Below are 18,564 nucleotides of genomic sequence, written 5' to 3'. Positions count from 1 at the left end.
GCTAAGACCAAGGAGATGGTGATTGATTTCAGAAGGAATAGGATGGCCACACAACCACTGCGGCATTCTGGGGGAGAATGTCGCAGTGGCTGAGGATTACAAATACCTCGGAGTACGCCTTGACACAGTGAACTGGAAAACTAACATCAACACTGTTCACAAGAAGGGGATGAGCAGACTATTTCCTGACGAGGCTCAGATCATTCAAGGTATGCAGCAAGATGTTGGACATCTTTTACCAGTCTATTGTTGCCAGTGCATTCTTCTTTGCTGCAGTGTGCTGGGGGAGCAGCATCGGAGCTGGCGACACCAACAGATTGAACAAACTGATCAGGAAGGCCAGCTACGTTATTGGCTGCAAACTAGACACTGTTGAGGAGGTGGTGGAGAGGAGGACACTTGACAGACTGTTATCCATTATGGATAACCCTGAACATCCTCTTCACCACCTCGTGGACAGACAGCGGAGCTCCTTCTCCAATAGGCTGCTTCAGCTCCGCTGTCACAAGGACCGCTTCAGGAAATCATTCCCACCACAAGCCATCACAGTGTACAATAGCAAATTAAACAGTTAATCCGCCAACGTCACAACCCCAATACTTTACATTTTATCTGCACTACTGCAATATTGCACATTTATTTATATTTACAGTATATTTACATTTACATTTAGTTTTATCTTGTATTCACTGCTGCTTTTTCTGTATATTCTGTCACTTTTTTGTTTACTTTTTTAAATTCTTGTATATATTCTATGGTCGTCTGTATGTTTTTTGTTCATTGCTACTGCAATTGTGTATATGTACATTATGTGTAAATTATAATAATACTTAATTACATTAAAATACTACTGCCCATGAAAATACAATTGCCAATATTCTGAAGAAGAAAAACTACCAGTGCCGTATGTTGCATTGCACCCTTCATAGAAAGAACATTGAACAGTTTATCAAAATAAATACTGTTGCCAAAATGAATATTGAATACAGTGTTATTGACAGTAGAGGAAAAAAATACAACTACAACACATCAACACAGTGCAATATTATCTGATGCCGAACTGACAGCTGTTGGGATGAAGGACCTGCGGTAGCGTTCTTTCTTACACACTGGATGCAGCAGTCTGTTACTGAAAGAGCTGCTTCAGCCCCCCAATGTCTCATACACAGGGTGGAATGGCTTGCCCACCTCCTAGGTGGTGTTCAGAGGGCAGTCCAGGACAGTACCAGCAGTTAATGTGCAGGTGGTTCAGTCCACACCAGTTGACAAAGTTGGTTATGACCTCCCTGCCTTCCAGTTTGTTCCCCTGTGATACACATCAAGCTATGGCTGTATCATTGGAGAACTTCTGGATGTGACAGCTGTTGGTGTTGTGCCTGAAGTCTGATGTGTAGAGGGTGAAGAGGAAAGGGGAGAGCACACTCCCCTGCGGACCCGCTGTGCTGCAAAGTACCACATCAGACACGCAGTCATAAGGCATCCCATACTGTGGTCTGTTGGTGTGGTAGTTGATGGTCCACGCAGCCAGGTGGCAGTCTATTCCTGCTCCTTCCTGCTTCCTCCTGAGCAGTGATGGTTGGATTGCGTTGAAAGCACTAGAAAAGTCAAAAACATAACCCTCACCATGCTAGCAGTGTTCTTCAGGTCGATGGAGCTGGTAGAGGAGAGGTACAGATGTAGCGGCCTCAAATTTCCCCTAATCTCGTGCTGGGGCCCTGGCGGGTCCGTAACCGGTCCCTGCTCTGCAGTAGGCGGGTTCGTGACTGTAATGAGATCCCCCGCGATGACGTCATCAGTGCGTGGCCAACTCGTAACGCCCCTAAGCTCCATTTGCGGAAACTACCTGCACTCGCTCGATCAGTCCACCAGGAGGAGCAGTCATTATAATTGGTTACCGTGTCAGCTTTGCTGAGTCTTCTTTGTTGTTCATTAGATCTGCACATAGCCTCCACTGCTGTAAGAAAAACTGCTTGTCTAGTAGAGCACCCTATGCAGTTTTTTAAATATAATTATGCTTAATCATCCACATTATTGTAGTGCTCGTTCACAAACTTCTTGGATCTGCTCATCTGCCCATCCTGCCTTTTCCTCCACATCTCTCTCCACCTTTGGAGAGGCTCCCAGCGCATCTCCATGTGCCGAGTGATTTGTGCCCAGAAAATTAATCATGAATAACAGAAGTTGTGCGTCGCGTTTTTCTAGCATTTTGAACTGCTAAACAGTTAAATGTTTAATACTCTGCCTGATTTGCAGAGCCACTCTGCTTTTCAGTTGGTGGGTTTCCTGTTTGTAGCGCATTTTAGATTTGCGGGTCACTATTTGATGCGGCGACCAGCAATACGCAGAGTCCTGTATGTGTTTGTACTGTATATTACTGGACAGAAATCATTTACAGTGCGCTGAAGAGGGAGGGACGGGAGGATGAAATGCCAATTTCAGCCTGTGATCTGTTAATGTCTGACTGAACAGCCTCGTGGAAGTGATATTTTACAGTTCTACATATTTTAATCTAACGAAATTCGTTAAAACAAGTCACTTCGGAAATGTTCAACATGACTTCATCATGTTAGACCAGGCAGACAGGTTCTTACTACAACATCAACTCTCCCTCCGCAGCCAGCGAGCCTTATCCCCCGCATGGACACCTACATTCAATCATGAATAATCCTAATGGGCCAATCAGACCAATGAAAAAAAACAATGTTGTGGGGCATAAAGGGCCAATGGGCCGATGTAGATGGGCCAATCTACTTGTTTTTATTGGCCAATCAGTTAACACACACACATGAAAACGGCCAATAAACAGTGAAATCAGTATCATGAGTATTTCTCAGATGATGATTTCTGTATCTATCTAATCCGTGGCATGCAATATATAATTGATTTAAAACGCTTCACACTTAAACATCAGAAGCAAACACAGTTTTGCATCACAGAAGTTTACATTTCAGCTTTCGTGGCCAAATCTCTTGTTAACTTATTAAGCTCTTCCGCACAGTGTGACATCTATTTTAATTATTAGAGAGCTGCTTTACAATAGGTCATTGCCGTATGGCCACTGATAGACAGACCATCCTATTCTATAAACTGTTGGTGGTTTGTGAACTTTACTGCATTTGTGCATTTGAAGCGATTAACTCCCGGCACATTTCAGAGCTGATTAAACCTGTAGTTTCACTGACACATCGCGCATCATCACCATGGGCGTCATGATGTTCTCCTGTCTGTCACTCTGTCAGGCATGTGTAGTGTCGAGCCGGCCGCGTTGTTGGCTGAAAAGTCATTATTTGCATTACAGTGTATCCTTTGTTCTAACTCAATGGATGGTCGCCAGCCAAACAGGCTCCCAGCCCCCACTGTCCCACAGACTAGCTATGGCCAGTAAAATAGGTGGAGGGCTGAGGGGAGTGCGTACCTCCAGTAATTAAAAATCAATTTGTGCTACAGATATTAATATTGTGTCGCTGGCTACTTTATAGACAACACTAAATGTTTCCATTACACTTAATTACATTTATGGATAAGCCAACTTTCCCACCTCCCTCATGCATCAAAATGTATATTATCAGTCCAACCAGGAAATCTTGCGATCGCAAAAATTAGCGCATATTCAACCAATACTAATATGACTGTCTACTGGCCGCTTCCTGGTCTATTTTTCCCGAGAGCCGCGCGCCTGTTGTGGAAAACATAGGCGAGCCCTGGAATCTCCAGATGACGCGTGGCAGCAGCCACGCAGGACCGAGTATCTCTGCTCCTGCAGCTCTGTCTCTGTTCCAGCGCATGTAAAGTAAAATTAGGTCATCATTTTTGTTGATAATTATCAAAAGCAAACTCTATGTAAACAGATGGAGCCTGTTTATTCTTGGAGTCACAGGCTGTTTTGTAAAGCTACATCACATTTATGTCTCAGGAATGATTTTGTAACTTTTTTTTTCAAAGTTATGTTTTGGGCTTTTTGGCCTTTAGTGTATAGGACAGCTGAGGAGCAGCCATAAAAGAGGGAAGATGACATGCAGCAAAGGGCTGAAAGCGGGAATCGAACCCGTAGCCGCTGCAGAGAACTTCATGCATGGGGCGGACGCTCTACCAACTGCGCCAAATCTCCGCCACATGATTTCGTAACTTTGAGCTGATGCTTCTTGTTCTCAGGTTCAAAATTTTTTTTTCTTTTTAAGATCAGAACTGAATCTTTTCGACTGTTTTTGTAATGTGAAGTATGCTTATTATCATATAGGAAGTGATTATATACAACTTTTTTACATGAGTTTGTTTTTTTTATCGCAACAATCACACAAAAATTCATACAGTATATTGTAAGAGAAAAACTTAGGAATTTTCTATTTGCAAATCGAAAATATGCATTAAAACAGGCTGATGGAAACACACATTTAAGACTTTTTTAAGACTTTGTGCGAGAAATATTTTTCTAAGTTGATTTAAATAATCATAAAATAGTTGAGTAACTGACTGCCTAACTACAAATAAGCCTACTAAAGCAGATGAATGTAGTGGAGTAAAAATTTTTGCCCCTGAGATGTGAGTGTGACACGCCATCTGACACCCTGCAATTGAATGAAGAGGCGTGTTTATAGCGGATTCTGGGCACACCCCCAAGAGGAGGGGGGGGGACTCCCTGCGACTGGTAGCTGGTTGGGAGCCGGCTGGGAGCTGGATGGCCTCTGGCTGGGAGGGGAAATTCGAGGCTGCTGCATCTGTACGGGGGTATAATGAAATCTGTTGAAAAACAGATTTGGTTCATTTACCCAATCCCATTCTCCAGATTCTGGACCCCTCCTGCTATCACTGTTGTGGCTTGAGATGGTTTTCAGACCCCTCCAAACCTCTCTGGTTTTGTTGCCCTGAAAGTGCTCCTCCAGATTCCTCATGCAGCTGTCTTTGCCTTTCCTCATCTCTCTTTTCAGCTCCCTCTGCACTCTCCTCAGCTCATCTTTGTCCCCTGATTGAAAGACTCTCTTCCTCTCATTCAGTCAGGCTCTCAGTTCCGGGGACACCCAGGGTTTGTTGTTTGGGAAGCACCGTACCTTTCTAGTAGGCACAGTGTTTTCCACACAGAAGTTAATGTAGTCCGTAATGCAAGTTGTTAAACTGTCAATGTCCTCCCTGTGTGGACTGCACAACACATTCCAGTCAGTGGTGTCAAAACAGTCCCTCAGTGCCATGCTGGACTCCTCTGACCATCTTGTGTGTCCTCCTCCTCCTCCTCCTCCTCCTCCTCCTCCTCTTCTGGTAGCTGGTTTCTGTCTGGGCTCGTGATTTCCCATCTTGTTTTCTGTATTTATTTTAATTTTCCTTAAACTTGAAAGTTTTAATTTTTGGCTGAATTGGACATCTAAAGACGTACTTTATGGACAAATATTTAAAAGTTGTGGATAACCTTTGCGACCTCTGATATTTCACGGATACACTATGCTCTGGCCTACTGACGGAAAACGCCTGCTTCAGCCTATCAACAGAAAAGCCTGCTGGCAGCTAAAGCTAACTAGCGCCAAGATGCCTCCTTTCTCCACAGATGACGTCTACAAACTTCTGCAGCAGGTTGCAGTGTTGGAAATTAAAGTTCAGCGTCTGGAAATAAACACAGAAGTGAATGGACCTTGTGGAAATGACAGCACTTTGCTGCTGACTCAAAACAGCGGACTGGAGAATGCTAACATCCAGCTAATTAGCTCTGATACAGCTCCCACAAAACTAAAAGGCTGTGTACCGGGTAATAAACCTGCCAGTGTCAGTCCTCCCTGCCCCCCTCCACCACCATAGCGCCGACGGGCACCACCTCCACCCCCTCCACGGCTTGATCTGAACCTACTCCAGTCCCCTTGTAAGAGCCCAGCACAGCCACCTATTTGTGTTGGTAACTGATGTGTTCTGGGTCCAGCTTTTAAGGCAAATGTTATGCCTGGCTTTTCCAAGGAAAAGCCAGGGCCCATTGTGCCAGAAGCTGCATTCATTCATGTCACAATAGGTAGGAGGAGAAGATCGGTCCATCTCTCCAGAAACATCACATCATTGAACATGTATTCCATGTCAGCCACAGTATGTTCTAAAACATGGGGATGTTGTACTTTTTAGCACACTTAGCTCTTTTAAATGTTAGGTCTTTGGCAGGCAAATCATTCTTAATCAATGACTTTATCATCAAGCACAAGCTTGATTTTATGTTTTTAACTGAAACTTGGTTAGGACAAGATAACAGTGCAGCAGTTCTCAATGAGTCAGCCCCTCCGAGTTTCATTTTCCTAAGTGAATTAAGAATGCTTAAGAGAGGAGGTGGAGTCACCATTTTGTTTAATGATAGCATCCAATGCAAGAGAGTCTCTTATGGTCAGTTTGAATCTTTTGAATATGTTGCCATTCAATCAAAGTCTCCCTGTTGTAACCATCTACAAGCCCCCAAAATACAATCCAAAGTTTTCCGATGGGTTTGCCAAACCACTGTCTGTTTTCGTATTGATTTTGACTGTGTTGTATTAGTGGGTGACTTCAACATTCATGTTGATAATCTCAACGATGGATGTGCTAAAGAAATTTTAAAGGTCCCATATTATGAAAAACCATCTTTTTCTGGGTTTTGGGGTGTTATTTTGGGTCTCTGGTCAGTGGCAGATGCAGAACGTGACAGATGGGCGGGCGTGGATTAAGTCTGGGCGGGACTGATCACCACTTCGCTAAAATTGATAAGGTGTGTGTGTGCACGCGCTCACACACACCTTATTGCGCACACACACACACACACACACTGAAGCCACCACACATCAAGTATCTGACCAATCACGTGCGGCTTGAACGGAAAAAAAGTCGAGAAAAATGCGAAAACAAACCAAAAAAAAAAAAAAGCCCAAAGCAGCTCGCTCTCTGGCTTCAATTGTTTACTTCAAACCGACACACGACCGACACATCACTACTGTGTCACGCTAGAAAGTGTTCAGCACCTACCTAATAGGGGGTTTGGGGCTTAATCCCCGATTATTATTATTATTATTAAACTGGGCTGTTAAACATGCAGTTTAAATGGAGTTTGAAGGAAGGAAGAGAAATCGTCTTGTCTGACAGGAACGAAATGGATGGCTGGAGTGGAGGAAACACATGTGAACGCAGTTTATGCACCTTTACTATTAATGGAAAAAAAAGTTCATGGCATGCACCTCCATGCCTTGAAAAATGAATTCAATCCACAGTGCTCTTCTGTCAGCTGGGAGCCGATGGAGCGATTTGTGCTCCTCTTTACAGCCAATAACAGAACAACGCCTGGACATGATTCACAGCACAGTGCTTTCAATAACCTAACAGCGGATCTGTGGGAAGGTGGCGCTGGGTGGAGAGACACCGGGAGCGCCGAATTCAAACAGCTTGTGTGGAAGCTTGTGTGGAAGCTGAAGGCAGGGTGCTTACAGAGATCCGTATCTCACTCAAAAAAGCGCGGACAGTCTTGTTTCACACTTTGTATGTGTGTGGCAGCACCAGAGACCCAAACAAGTTTTTAATAATACGGGACATGAAAATCGTTTTATTTTTTTAATTTTTTTTTATTTGAATTTCTGATTGGCCGTAGCTCCGCCCCTGTCTCTGGTGCTGCCACACACATACAAAGTGTGAAATAAGACCGTTCGCGCTTTTTCGAGTGAGATACGGATTTCTGAAAACACCCTTCCAAACCAACCATTTGCAATTGTCTCTCGCTAATACGCAATACGGGAACATGTTCCTGCCCACCAGACACCACTCCCTCCCCATCTCCCTGGTGTCTCTCCACCCACCAGATACAGCGCTACCACAGATACGCCATTTCGTTATTGAAAGCACTGTGTAAGTAGTTATCATGTCGAGGCGCTACATGCATTCTTCTGTTGTTGGCTCTAAAGACCAGCACAAATCGGCTCCAAGCAGCAGAGGACAAAACAGTGGCATGGATTGAATTCATTTTTGAGGGCAACATCCCAGCTACAGTTGGCAAAAACCTGCTGGTGTGTGCTAACCACTTCAAGGCTGACCGTTTTTCCAACCTCGGTCAGTACAAGGCAGGATTAGCCGAGAGACTTCATCTAAAGGAGGGCTCACTTCCAACTTTGCGTGGAATACCTGCAGAGGAAGGACATGTAAGTATACAAATAATTAGCTGTGTGTTTCTTTTGTAGATTAGCGCGAACTCTTGCGTGTTGTAGCGTGTTTGTTTTGAACGACGTATGGCTAACCGCTAGCTTCGAGACTGCGGCTTCAGCCGTCAAACGTTAGCTCGCTGCCACCGTAGCTTCTGGTACATCACACCACGTTTCTGGTCTCGTAAATGATTTAGTGCATGTCCGAGGGAGATACCAGCATTTACAAATGTTAAGCTGTGTTCATTTTTCAGTTCTACACGAACTAACAAAGTAGCGTTTTGCCATATAGCACAAGCTAACGCTAACCACTAGCTTCTAGTTAGCAATCAGCACGGTCTTCATATGCAAACCCAGCGACCAGGTCGGCCAAACGATACATACACGGACGCTTCACCGGGTCTAAGCTTTGGAATTTGTGAAAATAATGCATTTGGAAATATCTTCTAAACTGGTGTATGTTAGAAAAGCCCAGGGCAAAACGAGTGTATGGTTGAGACTGCTACATCCCAGCACAATTTACACTCCAAGCGTTTTTTCTCTGGATTTTATTTATGAGTGATCCTTTTTTACGCTGTATGCAGCTGTTGGCATAGCTATACACGTAAGATAAAGCTGATGTCACTTCTCTCTTTTTACATAGGCCAGTGCATCATTACAGTTACCTGCTGTTGATCAAGTGTAGCAGTGAGCTGTTGCAGCCTTTAGCGCTTGAATTGACACTGTAACAGTGCTGTCATGTTTTACTCCTAAGTATGGCCTGTTATCATAAGAATATAATTTTGCACTGCATTACAGTGAAAATGCTGTTAGAGGACAAACCATCACATCATCAGGGGATCCTCTTTTCAAATTGAGCTTTCCAAAGTTCATGAAGAGAGAGTGCAGAGCCAAACCAGTGAAGACTGAGGCTACATTCGTGTTAACTTTTTTTCACTCAAAAAACAAACATTTATATTGTACGTCATACAATAAATGAACCAAAAACTACACACTTAAACACAGAATTCAAAGTGTAAAATGTCACTATATTAACAGTTGTTGAATAATCCAATAAATGATACTAATGATTCATGTTTTTCTGTGTGTCTGTGTATTGCACAGGGTATATTGATGATTTGATGGACATGCACGTGATGGGATGACTACACAAATCTTCTTTCCAAGGAAGCTCCAGCACCAGCTCACAAAATTCATATAGGCTAGATACCTGTAACAACTGAGAAAATTGAACAATATGTTAGTCAAAAGGTTCTATAATGTCAACATCTGTATTCACATTTTTCTAATATAGATTCAGTGATTCCTTCACTTGTACTGTATTTCCATGTACAAATACTCATGGCTGCGGTCAATAAATATTTATTGTATATCTATAAAATGTTTCATGTGAATAAATGTGTAATATACAGTATTTGCTAAGGAAAAACTTGGCTATATGTTCAAGAAAAGATATGACTGACTTTATTTAGTTTATTATGTCGTATGAACAATGAAGTTGGTCAAGATGAAACTCACTGCTCTGTCCCCCATAGCTGTAAAGGACCGTAGTCAACCCTGTAAGTGTTGTATGCACATTTAGGCAAACAGGTTCTAAACCTGGATGCTCGATCATGCCTGGAGGCCTTACATCCAGCTGCTGCAGCCGTCTTGTAACCTGTTATGCATAACATAAGGTCAGTATCTGCAGTGGCATGTTATCTGCAATCATACACTGCGATCATACTTTAAGTGCAGTAAAGATATTGTGACCTGTAGCACCTCCTGGCAGCATATGTTCTCAGGCTCTGACTGCATTGTTGCACAATTTCCACATGTGTACTGATACAATCAAATAAAAAAAAGACAATTCATGCATATATAAAGCTAAAGAAATATGAAACGTTGCATACCAGCATTTTCAGCCAATAACAGCACCCCTTTTTTTACATTTGAATGTGTGTGCTCTAGCTAGCTACTTTTCCTCAGCCTGAAGTGAATGGTCAGTAGTGCTGCTCAGCAGTGTTGTCTGTGTGCTCTGCCCCTGCATGTGTAAATGAGACGGAGCGCTGAAACTAACAGCACAGTTAGACTGGTCAATGTCTCAGCAACCCAGTGACTACTAGAAACCCCCTCCTCTTTATGTAAACAACCAGGACCTTTGGACTCTCTGCTTTCATATGATCCCAGGCTTGTGTGGTTTGTGTGATGTGGTGAAATCAGCAGACGCGTTTAAGTGGACATAAGCTATTTCCGTGTTTTCGTCACATGCCCATATGATTTATTGCTGTATGAATTATGTTTCCTTTGGGTGCAAATGCTTGGTAGAGGCTTTTGGCTGAGTTTCTCCCCGTCATTCTGGTATGCTACAAGTTAGGATTGGTGCTTCCTAGAGTGAGCATTGACCGTCTGAACTGTGGGCGTCTCACGCTACCTCCTGTACAGGCGGTGCTCATGCTGAAGAGAAAAAAATAGAAAGACGTTTTTAGACTAACCTTTCAGAAGCGTCCTGCTGAATTCTCTGAGGTTCTGTAGGAGCCTCCCCTCCTTCAGGATTCGATTCAGGTTCGAACACGTACGGTTCAACTACTGACGAACTCTGTCTGTTTACTGCCACCATGTCCGCTACGTTCACATGCATAGTGCAACGTGAGCCTATGCTCTCCGTTCTTCCCGTTACCACGGTAACATGGGTGGGACAGCAGCAGCTCATTTGCATTTAAAGCTCCAGACACCAGAAACAGCGCATTCTGAAAGGGACTGAAACAGAGGGAAATAGAGGGAGGCAAGAATCTCAGCACGTAACACATTCAACACATAACAAAGGGCATGTATTAGATTTGTTTTTTCCAAAGGGCTTAATATCTCTGAGGTTGTGGTGATGGATGTTGCACTTTCTGATCTGACTACTGTGTGTCATTTAAAATGGCCACACCTGCTATTCTTAACAGAAGTGGAACAGAGGTAATCAAAAAGCGTCATATTAATGATAACACCTGTGCAGTCTTCACTCAGTCTTTTACACCATCACCAACACTGGCCTCAGCTTCAACTGATGACCTTGTAAAAAGTTTCATTTCCAAAGTTACGACTATTATTGACTCCATCGCCCCAATTAAGACCAAAGTTTTGTCAGGAAGGAAAAAGGCAGGGCAGGTGGCGATAAACCAAACTCCAGGTTCATTATGAGATTCTCCACACCTATAACCATGAACTAAAGAAGGCAAGGCAAGCATTCTTCTCAGAGATTATCAACAGAAACTGTAATAATGCCCGCACTTTGCATCTCAGCATCTCAGCATCAGTCCTTCCTGAACTGCTATCCAACAAGTCATGCAATGATTTTTCAGCCTTTTTTACAGATAAAATTTCAAGGATAAGACAAACAGTGTGCAGCTCCAACTCCTCCAAGTCCACCTCAGTGTTTCCTCTAGGATTTTTTTCAGCAGCGGGGGCAGGGAGCTGTGGCAGCTTAAACAAATGACACTTGACTGCAGATTTTACTTTTACAACCTATTTATTGAATGGCCAGTTGAAAATTGCTTCTTAAAGGCTGTGTGTGTGTGTGTGTGTGTGTGTGTGTGTGTGTGTGCGCGTGCGTGCGTGCGTGCGTGTGCGTGCACGCACTGTGTCTGTAACCCCCGCTCCTCCCCCTCCTGCTCAGTGCATACACACTGAAGCCACCACACATCATGTAGTTGACCAATTACCTGCGGCTTGAATGAAAAAAAAAGTCAATATCGAATCTTCCCTTTCTAGGAAAAATTATTGAAAGGGTTGTTTTTCAACAAATGCATGCTTTCATGATGCAGAACAATCTTTTTAATACATTTCAGTCTGGATTTCGTCCACACCACAGCACTGAGACTGTACTTATCAAAGTTTTAAATAACATACATCTGAATCATGATGCTTCCAAAACCTCAGTCTTAGTATTATTAGATCTCAGTGCTGCCTTTGATACAGTTGATCATGACATACTTCTTGACAGACTGGAAAAGTGGGTGGGACTTACTGGTACTGTACTACACTGGTTCAAATCCTATTTACAAAATAGAGACTACTTTGTGTCAGTTGGTGAGCATGTATCTGAATGAAGAAAGATAATGTGTGGGATGCCACAAGGGTCCATTCTTGGACCACTTCTTTTCAATATCTACATGTTGCCCCTAGCTCAGATTATGGAGCATCATAATATTTGTTATCATATTTACGCAGATGATACACAACTTTATATTTCTGTGTCATCACATGACTACAGTCCCTTACTTTCACTGAGTGAGTGTATTCATCAAATCAATGAGTGGATGTGCCAGAATTTTCTTCAGCTTAATGTAGATAAGACAGAAGTAATTGTATTTGGCCCCAAAAATGAAAGGTCAAAGATCAGTGCTCACCTTAACTCCATGTCACTGACAACAACAGATAAAGCCAGAAATCTTGGTGTAATTATTGATTCTGACCTGAGTTTTAAGAACCATTTAAAGCTCATTACCAAATCAGCTTACTACCACCTGAAAAATATAACCAGAATTAAGGGTTGTCTATCCAAAGAAGACATGGAAAAACTTCATGTTCATGCACTCATTTTCAGTTGGTTGGACTATTGCAATGGAGTCTTTACTGGCCTAAACAAAAAAACAATTAGCCAACTACAGCTGATTCAAAATGCTGCACGAGTCCTTACAAACACCAGAAAAATGGACCATATCACACCAGTCCTCACTACATTGGCTTCTTGTGAGTCAAAGAATAGACTTTAAAATCTAACTGTTGGTCTACAAAGCATTAAATGGTCTAGGACCAAAATATATTCTAGATTAATTAACTCCATATGAAGTATCCAGACCTCTCAGGTCATCAGGGACAGGTCTATTGTGTGTTCCCAGAATGAGAACCAAACAAAGTGAAGCAGCTTTCAGTTATTATGGTCCTCACCTGTGGAACATTCTCCCTGCACACCTGAGGTCTGCACCAAGTGTCAGCTCATTTAAATCAGGGTTGAAAGCATTATTATTTGCTCCAGCTTTTGCTTAAAGCAAATATGTCTGCTCAGTGACTTTAATCATTCTAAATGCGAAATTATTATTTTTTACTGGCTTCTGTTTTTGATTTTCCTTTAAATGTATTTTATTTTTCTGTTCTCTTCTAATTTCTTTCTTTCTTTCTTTCTTTCTTTCTTTCTTTCTTTCTTTCTTTCTTTCTTTCTTTCTTTCTTTTAAATGTATGATTTTAATGTATTTGTATGCTTCTGTACAGCACTTTGAATTGCCTGGTGTATAAATTGTGCTATACAAATAAATATGCCTTGCCTTGCCTTCTCACATGCCTGATGGTTGGTGGTTGTTTTTTCACCAAAGGTATGCATGCAGGGAGCAGATAAACCAGATTGTGGTGGGAATGGCCCAGCAGGGGGAGAGTTGATGGGCTGTAAGCATCCTTAGTGTTTGCATACAGTAGGTCCTGTGTTCTATTGTCTCTGGTGGGGCATTTAACATACTGGGGAGAGTGGAAGACAGGGAAGCATGATTGAAATCCCCAGAGATGAGGAGGAGGGCCTGGGGGTGCGGTGTCTGCAGCTGTGAGACCACAGTTTGCAGCAGCTTGCATGCTGCTGCTGTTGCATCGGCTGACGGGGTTAGCACTGGTTAGCACTGTTAGATCTTCCATCTTATTTGCGAAAGATCTTACATTCCCCATAATAAGATAATAATGGTTTGTACTGTCTTTACTTTTCACGGCACTTCGCCCCAACTCTGCATCCCTTTCTCCGTTCTGTAAAGAATGTAGCTGTGGTTCAGTGGATCTCCCAACGCTGATTTAAGCATTCCAGAAAAGAGTAAAAAGCAGATCACTCGTCTCACCAGTTATACATCCATACGTACGCACGATCGACTGAGACTAGTGACGGAAGTAACATGAGGAAAAACACAGAATCACACTGCTGCCGCTTGTGCTTCGCCATCTTGTACACGACTTAGTGAAAAGTGAATAGAAAGCAGCTTAACCCACACCCTAGGAGTGTCCATCTGCTCAGCACTACAGTAAGTTACAGTCAATGTTGTAATTCCACCAATTACTTAAATAACACAGTTACAATTGGTTGCATTTATATACACTTATTGTTACTTTTGTCTTGCATGAAGGCAGTGGACAACTGCAGAGTTGAGCAAACACAGCTTTTCCCTGGATTTTCAGTTTTTTTGATCAAATGTCACCCAACATTATGGCGGTGCAAGAAAGTTCAGGTGATGTGAAATTGTAAAAAAAATCAAGCTCACTCTATGTTATGGTGATTGTAATGTTTCTCATATAAACTGAAGAAACTTGGGTTCATCGGATATACTTATTACCTACTGTAACAAAGTTTGGTTAACATGTACATTCACCATCTTGCGGGCATTCTTCTTTCAAATTTTTCAGACAATGCAAGATATGTTACAGGTGTAAAGCGAGACATTGCTTGCTTTTTTTTTGGGAAAATTTTATTTTACATTTTTGAAATTATGAGAACAGTCATATACAATATACAAACAACCAAAATAACAAGTATTTATAAACACATGCCACTCTCCCCCACCCCTCCCTCCAAGACTCAAATAGGGAGACAAAAAAAAAAAAAAAAATACAGAAACAAATCACAGGAGACTAGAAAGGTACATCTCATTTCAATTCAAAGCAAAAGTATACCCATACTTCTGTGTAAATATTGTGGTTACAACCAGGTAGATAGTACAGTCACTGGAAGGGAAAGTTTTCGATAAAGTTGATGAAAGAACTCCAGGTCAAAACAAAGTGTTACGGGCTTTACATACTTTACATCAGAGCTTTTCTACAGTGCAGAAAAGACAGCACGTCTCTTAGTTACTGTGAGAATGACAGGGCATTATTTGACTTCCAATTAAAAAGAATACGTCTGTGAGCCAGAAATTAAGCAAACACTAAAGCATTTGCCTGCAGAGATGTGACATTTCAGTTCGGGGTAGGTATACCGAAGATGGCTGTGTGAAAATCAGGGGTTGTGTCATGGTTTGTTTACAGATATGCGTAAAAACATCAAATATCTGTCCCCAGTAGCTGTTAAGGAAGGGGAACGCCCAGAACATGTGTCCTATTGAGGCTGGACTATGGCTGCACATCGGACAGTCAGCGTCTGCAGTGGCAAAGAGTCTGGCAAGCCTTTCTCCCGAATAGTGAAGATGGTGAAGCACTTTAAATTGAATTAGACCATGACGTATACACATGAGGTGTGTATACAAGTTAAACTGTCACGCCACGAATCCTCAGAAAGCTCCACACCTGAATCCCTCTCCCAAGCAGATTTTGTTTTGTCCCAGGATATGTTTCAATCTCTGTATGCATAGATTGTAGAGACATTCCTCCTCTCAAAGTGATCTAGTCCAAGAATATCGTCTCATTGATTCCTGGGTGGCAGGTGAGGAAATGTGGGAAACACTTCCTTGGCAAAACTGTGAATTTGAAGGTACCTTAAATCTGGGATCTGGCTATGTTATGGTCTTTAGCAAGAGTTTCAAATGATGTAAACGTACAGTTTGTAAAAAGGTCACAGAAAAACACCAGTCCATTCCTATGCCAGTACTGAAATGCATTATCCAAAAGAGACGGTGGGAAAAATTGATTATTTGCTACTGGGAGAAGTTTGCAAACATGCTTTAATCCAAAATGCCTCCTAAATTGTACCCATATCCTAAGTGAAGCTTTAACCACCGGGTTTGTTAATTGTATGTTACGGATATGGTAGTGGAGAGGTAAGTATTGATAAAGGATTGGATAAGAGTTCCATATGAGCCTATCTGTGCCCTGTTTATTCTCATAAATAAATGCCCATTGTAAAAGTTTGACGATATTCGCAGCCCAGTAGTAATGGATCAAGTTAGGCAAGCCTAACCCTGTCTCCCTGGGGACTTCCAAATATATCTTCTTCATCCTGAGGTTTGAATTGTTCCACGTGAACGATGAAATAAATCGTTCTACAGTCCCTGAAAAAAGTCTTGTCGCTTATCCATGTTGTAGGAACAACAAATAATAACTTGACTTGTAGTTGATCAGTTGGAATCGGAATAGCTTTTATGAAAGGCAAAGGCCCCTAGATTATGCGTATTATACCAAAATAAAGTATTGTATCATTCACTGAGTTTTATCATTTAATTAGAACAGAAAGGTCAGATTTTGCTTGGACAAAAGTGTTGTCACATACAAAAGATAATGCACGATAGAAATTATACTTCATTTTGAATACACAAACATGCTACAACAACATCAGAACATAAAGCCATGGTGCCTTGGGAAAAATAATTAGTATCGTGTATGACTCCCATGAGCTTGAAGGACTGCATCCATACATGTTGGCAATGACTCAAATAACTTATTGATGAAGTCATCTGGAATGGCAAAGAAAGCAGTCTTGCAGGACTGCCAGAGTTCATCAAGATTCTTTGGTTTCATCTTCCAAGCCTCCTCCTTCATCTTACCCCAGACATGCTCAATAATGTTCATGTCTGGTGACTGGACTGGCCAATCCTGGAGCATCTTGACCTTCTTCGCTTTCAGGAATTTTGATGTGGAGGCTGAAGTATGAGAAAGCGCGCCATCCTGCTGAAGAATTTGCCCACTTTTGTGGTTTGGAATGTAATGGGCAGCAAGGATTTCTTGACACTTCAGGCTGTTGATGTTGCCATCCACTCCATACTGGATGTAACCCCAAACCGTGATTTTTCCTCCACCAAATGTGACTGTTTTCTTGGTGAATCTTCGGTCCATGTGGGTTCCAACAGGTCTTCTGCAGTATTTGTGGCGATTGGGATGCAGTTCAATGGATGAAGCATCAGAAAAATTAACCTTCCTCTGCCATTTTTCCACTGTCCATCCTTTCTGCAAGGTGTGGGCCTTGGTAAATGCAACACGGTTGTTTTGTTGTCTTCTGTTTAATGCTGGTTTCTGACCACTAATTCGGCCATGGAGACCACCATGAGAGAGAATTCGACAAACCGTTTTCGTAGATACAGGGGTTTCTGATGACCAGTTCTCATGTAGCTCTGCTGTAGTTGAAAAAGGGCTGGCCATGGACTGTTGAAGCAACAGACGCTCCTCTTGAACAGTTGTCTTACGGGGTCTGCCTGACCTGGGCTTGCCATGAACGTCAACACTTTCTTCATATTTTTTTCTTATCCTCTCCACTTGACATTTGGATACATTGAAGATGTCTGCCACCTTAGCAGCAGACTTGGTCTTCAGGCTCTTTATGATCAGCACTTTGGTCTGTAGTTGAATCTTTGGCATGTTGTCAGAAGTTCAGGTTGCACTTCACATGAAGGCTTGGTGTGCTGGGATTCTTTTTATACACACCTGGGAATGTGTTAATTCCAGGATTTGTCACAGGTGAAACTCTCGTCTGTAATTGGTTGAATCATTTAAAGACACAAACCTTTTGTCCTTGCAAAAACAGATGTTATGGGCTTTACCAAGCTGTGAACATCAGGACACTTTTTGACAGTTTAATTTTGCACCCAGTTATTATTGTGACAAAAAAAAAACATTTATTGTTACTATTGATTGATTTGAAATAAAGTTATATACCATTTTAAGTTACTATGTCCTCATGCACAAGACTTCTGTCAATGCTTTAGTTGTTGAAAGGTTTCCTTGGATATGAATATGGGAACCATTTGAAAAAGGTAGAGAAATCTAGGTGAGACTGTCATTTTAACTATGTTAATGCAGCCTGCTAATGAAATTGGCAGTGTTGACCATTTCTTGAAATCTTGTTGTGTTCACTTAAATAATATTTTAAAGTTCTGATTATATAACTCCCCCATTGAATGGATGACTTTGATTCCAAGATATGTGAATACCTTATATTCAAGTTTAAAAGGGGAATAAGAGTAGTCTCTATCCGTAAGATTAATTGGAAATTTTATAAATAAATAAATAAATATTTAAATAATTCTAACCCATGTTAGGAATGATGAACCAAAGTCAGACCTTTCAAGGACAGTGAACAAATATTGCCATTCGATGCGGTCCAGCGCCTTCTTGGCATCCAAAGAAATCACTACTTCTGTCTGATCTACAGAGTGAGGTGCATACAGTACATTAAATAATCATTTAATACATGTTGTAGAATGACTGTCTGCCTAGCACAAAACCAGTTTGGTCCGGGTTAACAACCTTTGGGACTACAGCTTCAACACAGGTGGCCAAGATTTTTGTAAGGATTTTATAATCGCAACTCATTAGGCTTATAGGGGGTATGAATCACACATCAAGGGATCTTTATCTTTTTTAAGCAATACTGATATGATTGCCTGTGTCATAGTTTGAGGCAGTTGCTGTTGATGGAAAATTTCCTGGTACATCAGGGTAAGCGTCAGTGCCATGTTGACAACAAATTCTTTATATATTTCAATCGAGAAGCCTGGTGCTTTGTTGCCCTGCGTAGATTTAATTG

General features: G+C 41.9%; 1 protein-coding gene across 2 annotated transcripts in view; it reads left to right on the top strand.

Moving 5' to 3' along the window:
* Nucleotides 1–18,564, top strand: part of LOC139339152 (dnaJ homolog subfamily B member 6-like) — a 42,539-nt gene that overhangs the window by 11,885 nt on the left and 12,090 nt on the right. The gene's annotated exons all lie outside the window — the stretch shown is intronic.

This window comes from Chaetodon trifascialis, chromosome 11, assembly GCF_039877785.1.
Source record: "Chaetodon trifascialis isolate fChaTrf1 chromosome 11, fChaTrf1.hap1, whole genome shotgun sequence".
NCBI classification, from domain to species: domain Eukaryota; kingdom Metazoa; phylum Chordata; class Actinopteri; order Chaetodontiformes; family Chaetodontidae; genus Chaetodon; species Chaetodon trifascialis.
Note: the sequence above shows the minus strand (reverse complement) of the source record. Positions and strands in the feature narration are given on the sequence as shown.